Source organism: Rhopalosiphum maidis, chromosome 2, assembly GCF_003676215.2.
Source record: "Rhopalosiphum maidis isolate BTI-1 chromosome 2, ASM367621v3, whole genome shotgun sequence".
NCBI lineage: Eukaryota > Metazoa > Arthropoda > Insecta > Hemiptera > Aphididae > Rhopalosiphum > Rhopalosiphum maidis.
Window position 1 is genome coordinate 64,771,043 of NC_040878.1, and position 8,315 is coordinate 64,779,357.

Below are 8,315 nucleotides of genomic sequence, written 5' to 3' on the forward strand. Positions count from 1 at the left end.
AATATCACAGGCCACGGCGCCCGAGGCTAATGGCCACGCAGATGCTTAGATAAACAAACATAACAATATTCGATTAGTAGCGATTTCGTCAACAATAACCGGAGCGAATCGCCGTCGGCCAAAATCTAAGATCATAATAGCCCGATATAATATTTTATGTACAATACACATAAACTATTTACACGTGTGTAAGTGTGTGTGTTTTCGGGTGTATGCGGTAACGTCCTCGAATGTAAAAACTAAAATATAAACACATTGAACGCGTTTTTTGGGTTGGGTAGTGTGCTATATGTATTGTAGACACACGCACGAACTTAGCACAAACTACGAAATGGTTCGGGAATCGGCGCAAAGAAGGCTTGAAGCCAAACGTGTGTTACAATATATTCACGAATAAAATTAAAAATATTGGATCCTAATCTTTGAGATTCCGTAAAGCACCAAAAATAGTATATTTGATATTATATACATATATATTAATATATTATATAGGTATTATTTAAATTACGCTTATATTGTACTTATTCATTTTTGGCATTTTATAATATCCATGGACTGATGAATTCGTGTGTCCGAGTGCACACATACGACAGTTCTATACGCATAAATATCGTGAAATGCATTGATTTCAAACACAATTATAACACATTAACGTGGATGGAAAAATAAAGGTCATCCACGCGCGGAGACTTGAACGATATTTAATCGTCCGCTCTGACCCGATATTGGACGACATTGACTCGACCCCACGACCACTGCACTACATAAAACGATATCGTATATTGTAGCCATATAAATCGAAATTCAAGGATCGTCGATTAACGTACAAGTGCGCAATAACACTACGCGTCTATCTATCGGTGGCTGTACCTAAACAATGTAACGATCGTATATTTATATGATAAATATATAGCCGTGATGGGGAGACCGTATAAACAGTTTTATAACCCCATGGCTATATCATACTATACAAGTTGATCCATTTAAGTATTTATTCGCTTATTCGATAATGATAATTAATATTTTTATGGATATTTTTACATAATTTAATTATTAAAAAATAAAGTTTTTTTAATAAAATTATATTTTTTATCAATATAATTTTTAAATTTTTTGTTATTCTGAAAAGAAATTCAGTTTTCAGAAATCAAAATATCTGTTTTTGAATATTAAACTGTATAAAAATGTAAGTAATATCGCTAAAAAAAATCGAAAGCTTGAATGGTTATAAAAAATACTTAACCAAAAGCTGCAGTGTCTGGCGATGATATTAATTATGTTAAAAAAAATAATATTTTTAAATATGTAATATTTATTACTTTTCGAAATAATAAGTGTATCCACCAATTAAATGGATCATCTTAGTATCTTATATATTATAGTATACAACAGAGATCATTATTAATTATTAATCTTTTTAATCTCTTTTATGAACGTATTATTTTAATCAGATACATGGCTGTCGGCAAATATAATATAGTGTATTATACAATCTACATTGGATCGGCACACGCCGTTTTCAAACGCATTTATAATGTGTACCTGTTGCAGTTGTGTACGTTAGAAAATTATAATTATATACAAGTCGTGTATATATTCAATTTTTTTCAACCGCATTACAATATTGTTATTATAATTAAAATAATATTGTAAATATTTTGTTTCCACTGTGATGTTATGCGTGTGCAGTACTGTTTACACAGGACCTATAGTGTAGTACCAATGGTTGTACTGGTACTACACTAATAATTTTATTATATCACGTGCGTGCCAGGATGTTGACCAGTTGCCATCAGCGGCTTTTTTTAATATTTGTAAAATACCAGTTAGCAATGTTAGTATTAACCAATATCAGTTACCCTGAGCCGTGAATGTATCAATAATTGCTCAAAAAATAAAATAACGCATCGGATATAAAGAAGATAATTTCACTTACTCGAGTAATTTTAACGTAAAAATATTTCTTTTTGACAAATTACAATGTTTGCCAATTATTATTATTATTGTTGAAAATGTTGTATTTATTCTTTCACCTTATGATTTTTTAATTTTTATCATTTAATAATTATAGTTAAGTCTCGCGACCACGACGTCACGCTGACACATATTTGCCTTCCTTTTATCTTACGCCAGATGTAATGTTATGGTCGTACATACAATTAATTTAGGGCGACTAGTGCATTTTGTATAGTTTTGTGAGGAATTGTTGCAGACAAATTAATTTTGCCTTACGGGTACATGTCCGCGGGCAAACTCATCGCCCATCGTTTAGCTTTCGATATGCCGTTATGATATTATATTTCGAGTGAATACGCCGAAAAAAAATTATTCGAAGGTATCATCATCGAATACGAAATATATTATACGAACGTACACGGACTTTAACGAGCGGTCCTAAATTCACGGTGCATATGCCGACCGGCCGCGACGGTGCACGTCAAATATTATGCATGTATATAAATAGTGTAATATATTATTAAAACGTCGAAATGTACGTAAGTAGTGAAAGTCCAGTTTTTACCGATATGACTTCATCCGCGACGGGCACCTACGGGTACGGTATTTTGAACGTATCCGCGCACGCGTTCATTACAAAAATGTGAAATATGGCTGCTGGGCACACATAAATATATAATATAATATTTTTCTGGTCGATACGTGTTTACTCATTCCTGCCATAAACTGTGCGTTTTATTATTAGTTTCGAAAACATATATTTTGCATCTTTTTTTTTCTTCTTAATAGTCTAATATTTGATAAATGATTATACATAGAAGTGTGCGTAAATGACTATTTTATTCCGCGTATTTACGTTTAAAATGAAGTTTACAGAATGCGTTACAGTTTACGTGATCTTTTAACGTTTTATGAATTTTTTTTACATTTTTAACTTTTCAAACATTAATAATTACTCAATTATGATTTTATTCTTTTCTCAAAGATTCAATTGTCTAAGAATATTTACTTATCCGTTGTAAACCGTAATTATTGACGTAGGTGCGTATAATTAATATATACGAGTAAATAAGTACCTATTATGCATGGGATATTATTTTTCTTATAACGTATTATTAATATTGAAATTTTATAACTATATACTTAGTGTTCGAAAACGCGATATAGAAACTACTAAAATTTTCTTTAAAAAAATAACTAGGATGATTTTTATGGGAAAAATAACGAATAACGTCGGTAGACGATTGGTATTATTAGATGTGAAAGTTTCTATTTTTATTTTTTAGTATTTTTGCATAAGTTTTTTTTAATGTAATATAAATCATATGCGAATTTTATATTAGACACTTTAGATGTCACTTTTATTACCGATTGCTAGTACCCATATATGCGTGTTTAACAATTAAATTAGTAAAAACCAAAATCATTATGAGAACTTTTTCAATTTTAATGTATTTGAATTGCTATTAGTTCATTAAAAAAAATATATATATTATACTTATGTATAATAACATAATCGTTCGGGTTTTACTCGACTGCGAAATCACTGAACACACACTACACACACTTACAACTCTCCTTTTATAACATTTCAAACTATATGGTTACGTTGGGAATATTGACATGCCGACGGAGAAAAGGTGATAGGTTCACTAATGCATTATAACAATGTAAATGTGTGATTGACATTTGATAATAGGAGCAATAAGGTGGTAAGACAGGATTTCGATTTCTTTTCCTAGACCAATCTATACTGTATAGTTATATCGGAGGAAATAATATACCATTATTTTATTATATCTATAGGTGCGTGAGAATTTTTTCGTTATTAAGAGGACGCCATACCCGCATGTGTTGTCTCTGCCTTACTAACGTACATCATAACAAATGTTCGTTCAATAGAATACATTTTGCGACGATAGCTTTAAATATTAGAGTAAATTTACCTATTATAAAATTTAAAGGTAAGAATATTATCCAGACAATGACATATGCTTTTAATGATATCATTATTTTAAAGTGAATTAAAGCTATGTAAAATATAACAACTTTAAAATGTTCATAACTCCCTTTAAAATGATAATATCATTAAAAGCATATGTCATTGATCATGTCTGGATAATATTCTTACCTTAAAATTTTATAATAGGTAAATTTATTCTAATATTAAAGCTAACGTCACAAAACGTATTCTACTGAACGAAAATTTGTTATGATGTACGTTAGTAAGACAGAAACAACACATGCGGGTATGGCGTCCTCTTAATCAAAAAAATAAATTTCTAATCGCTGAAATATTACAATAGTCACAATGTTGATTTATTTTATAAGACAACAATTTTTATTTTTTTTAACGATTTAAATATTCTTATTGGTTGTTTTGTAATTACCTAAATAATATAATATTTCATTTAAAAGCTCATTTTCCAATAATTGTAATTTTATCAATCGTATTATATTCTTACAGCTTACGTCCATTATTGATTATATCATAAAGATTTAATATAACGTAACATCCTTAATACTAAAACGTTCGAATCATGTAATTATTTAAACTTACTTATTATGAACTGGTAAATGTTATTTTTAATAAATTATAATGGTGGTGTAAAATATAACGAAAAAAATCTAAATAATAAAAACACGAAGGACTAAATTAATTATAGACATTTTTTATAATTAATTATGTATTCCATAAATCAAATATATTAATCTAATTTTACTCGAATTAATTAAATAAAGGTGTAAAACTAATTAGGTAGTTTTTTGTTCATAAACATAAGTTAGTTTTAAAGTTTCGAACGTCTTAGAATTACTAAAAAAAAAAAAATAGAAGAAAAAAATACGAAGTGTAAAATAATAATTTTTGATCAAAAATTTCTTACGTACCTTTTATTGTCAAATTGTCCAACTCGTTTTGAGAAAACCGTTAAATTAAAGCAATAAGTATAATAAATTGTTCGTATTTATTTTTTTCTATTTTTTATTTTTTTTTTAATAATTTATAAATTTAATATTATTATGATAATAATAAATAATAAAGCATATCACTTGGACTTTGCATTATGATTTGCCTACCTTAATGCGGTTGGGCGTTGATTGTCGTCTGAGTGTTCGGCAAAAATATCGGTGCACAATATAATACTATACCTACTCCTCACACGTCTTGTATACTATAACGTTCGGCGCGCGTCGTAACCTAACCACAACACCGGTTCGGAAACGAATGGACCTCTTGGGATTTGCGATTCTGTTCATATAATATCAGTTTTGTGAAAGTACCAAGGTGATTGTGACGCCGTTTTGGTGGTGTGTTTTTTTCTCTCATCTCGCAGGGTCAGCTGCTCGGTTCTTGGTTCGATTTTTGGTGTGCATTTTTTTCCCGTGGAGGTCCTGCTCAACTATGCGGTTTATACACTCGACTCGACACACCTTGTCCTCTTGACATCATAATAGACATCGAACGCGCGCGCGCACTCGTGTGTGTGTGTCTCGTGTTAATATTTGTGTAAATTGTGTATATTATATAAATTGTATTATTATTATAAATATATAAATACCAGATACATATAAGACATAAAAAATTAAAAAATTGTAATTACAATTTTTTCCAACAACATTTTAAACGTTGTAAAACGGATATAGCTTTTATATAAATTCAGATGCGTTGTACACACGATAAAAGCAAAAGTATTTATAATATATTGTAATACGTCGTAAAGGCCGTTTGAGAATTTAGTATCTAATTATATAATATTTTTTTTCAAGAAGCATAGTAAGTTCATTTTTTTCCCGAAAAACAGACTGAATTTTAGGTTTATTTCGTAGAGATTGTTAATAATTAGACTCGTTCAGAAATTTAAGTTTCAGATTTCGGTTATATACTTCGATTTTTAATTTATTCATTACAAAAAGTGATATAGGTACATATTTATAACAATACACTGTAGTATAATATATTATATCAACAAATAATCATTAATTACGAATGTATTAAATTTAATTATTGTGACTGGAAATTGAATATATTAACGATTATTTTAAGTTTTTATTTTTTTAATTTTTTTAAATGGTATATTACTTGTATTATTAATTTAAAATTAACTAATTAAAAATTAGTAATATATTATCCAAAATAAAAATAATTTAAATAATTAAATACATTTTTATTTATTTATTACAACAAAGGTCTTTTTCATGGCAAACTCGTTTATACAAATCGACAATATATTGTTAATTTTTATAGTAAATAAATAATAATAAGTACTCAAATAGTAGATTGTAAATAATTAAGCACATACCTAAAATAAAATTTAATAATATAAATGGACTTATATAGGTTATATTATGTTCAAGTTTTTTGTTAAATGTCTACATTCATCAAAGGAACTATGACAATGTAAATAAATATGTGTAGTATAATATATGTTTTATTCTAGTGATATCAATTATAGGTACATACAGAAAAAAAAATGCTATACTACATTTTACTCATTTTATATTCTTACTACGAACATTAAACGAATTATATAATCAAACGCTTTTTTTAGTATTGACCTTTTTAATATATATCTATATTATATGGAATAGCCAGAATAGGTATATAGTGACTATATTATATACCTAAGCAAACGCTGGAGTTATTTTATCTACTATATGCTGGTAAAGCTTGCTGCAATTTTTTTTTATAGTCCATAATGATTTATTTTTATCGAAAAATTATTATAAACTATAAGTGTTGTTCAACTGTAATGGTTATGACAAGTTTTATCATAAATACATGTTTTAGTTACCTTTAAAATTATTTTATTTTCACTATTTTGTATTGTATGTATAAAAGTTCAATATTTATTCGTATTAAAAATTATTACACCGGTTTTATCGGTATGCTCTCAATGATTTTTTATACATTTGTATTTTTTAGGGTTAAATTACACAGATGAAAATGTTATACTTAAACATTACAAGTGCGCTTAAATATATTTATTTTATTTTATATCTTTACATAGATATCTATTGGGATATTAAAAATCAATTTCACACGAAATGATTTAGTAATTGTTATTTTATCTCACCCTATAGCTATTAACCTTAACCATACCACACACGGTCTAATATTATTCGTAGGTAGGTACTACTTAGAAAATAATACACTGCGATCATATAATTTCAAACTTTGTCGCTGCTCACGTATGCTTACTTAATACGTCAATGTTGGCTCTATAGTATAATAGTAATTATACTCGCATATACGTACCGTCCTTGATCATACACTTGAAGAACTCGCTGGAATGTCATCGAGAACTGAGAGGTATAGGTGTTCACTACCTGTAGGATTAGTCGTAGTGGTATTGAACAAAAGTAAAAATAATATCAATATGACTATTGTAGTACTACTATTATGTAATTTGTATGTTATTTTAATATTCTTTGTAAAATTGTTAAGTAAAAAATAATACATTTTTGAATGGGTTGCAGCTAGAAGTCTCTATTTTGTGTATAATTGAATTCACGCGAGTTTGTAAATTTATTTAGGTGGGTCCATTTTCCTCCAATAAATAAAATAATAAAATCGCCATTCGTTGTCAGAATGTTAAATAAAAAATAAAATAACAAATTAAATATTTCAAGTATAATTATAATATAATAATACACCGTATACGCCAAACTTGGCGAGAAGTAAAAAAGAGAATGAATATAATAGAAAAGTGCGTACGTTGATAAAGATGCATCAATCAATAAATAAAATAATAATAAAAAATTAGATAATAATAAGTGGTTGGTGATAACGCGACCAGACAATATGTAAAATATAATAAAATCACTGCAGTATATAATATTATATTTATTTTATTATAATTATAAGACATTTTAGCAACAAATTAATATCTGTTTAAAGGAAATAAAAATGAGACATAATATGAATAATTATTTAAATTTTTTTAATTACATACCTAGAAATTAAGCGACCAGAATTTAATCAACGGATAAGTGCAAAATGTGATCCTAGCCATACTCTATTTTTATAAACTGAACGGTGAACGCAACAATACAACACTGGCTAAAATATTGGAAGAAAATAGACATATTTTTGGTCAAAAATAATGTGGAGGAAAATGGAAACCAACCTTTTTTGGAGGAAAACGGTATCTCGTTTTTGAAGGAAAATGACTACGGCTATTTATTTCACGTGAATCCGTGAATTTTTTTAAATACAAGTGTTTATTATTAATTGTAGAATTTTATTTTCAATATACTAAGTACATTTCAACGGTTTCTAGTTTCTGCACTGCAACGGTGATCGGTGAACAGTTTTTTAATTCGAACCAGAAGCAGTTGTTTCACCTCTTCTGCCTTTT

At 28.0% G+C, this 8,315-nt stretch overlaps 1 protein-coding gene across 1 annotated transcript in view; it reads right to left on the minus strand.

Annotated features, from left to right (window-relative positions):
* LOC113551406 (peroxidase) overlaps positions 1 to 5,198 on the minus strand; it is a 33,025-nt gene extending 27,827 nt beyond the window's left edge. Inside the window, exon 1 of the mRNA XM_026953636.1 lies at positions 5,035 to 5,198. The gene's annotated coding sequence lies outside the window, so the exon portion shown is untranslated. The remainder of the gene's footprint in view (positions 1 to 5,034) is intronic.
* Between the last annotated feature and the right edge of the window lie 3,117 nt (positions 5,199 to 8,315).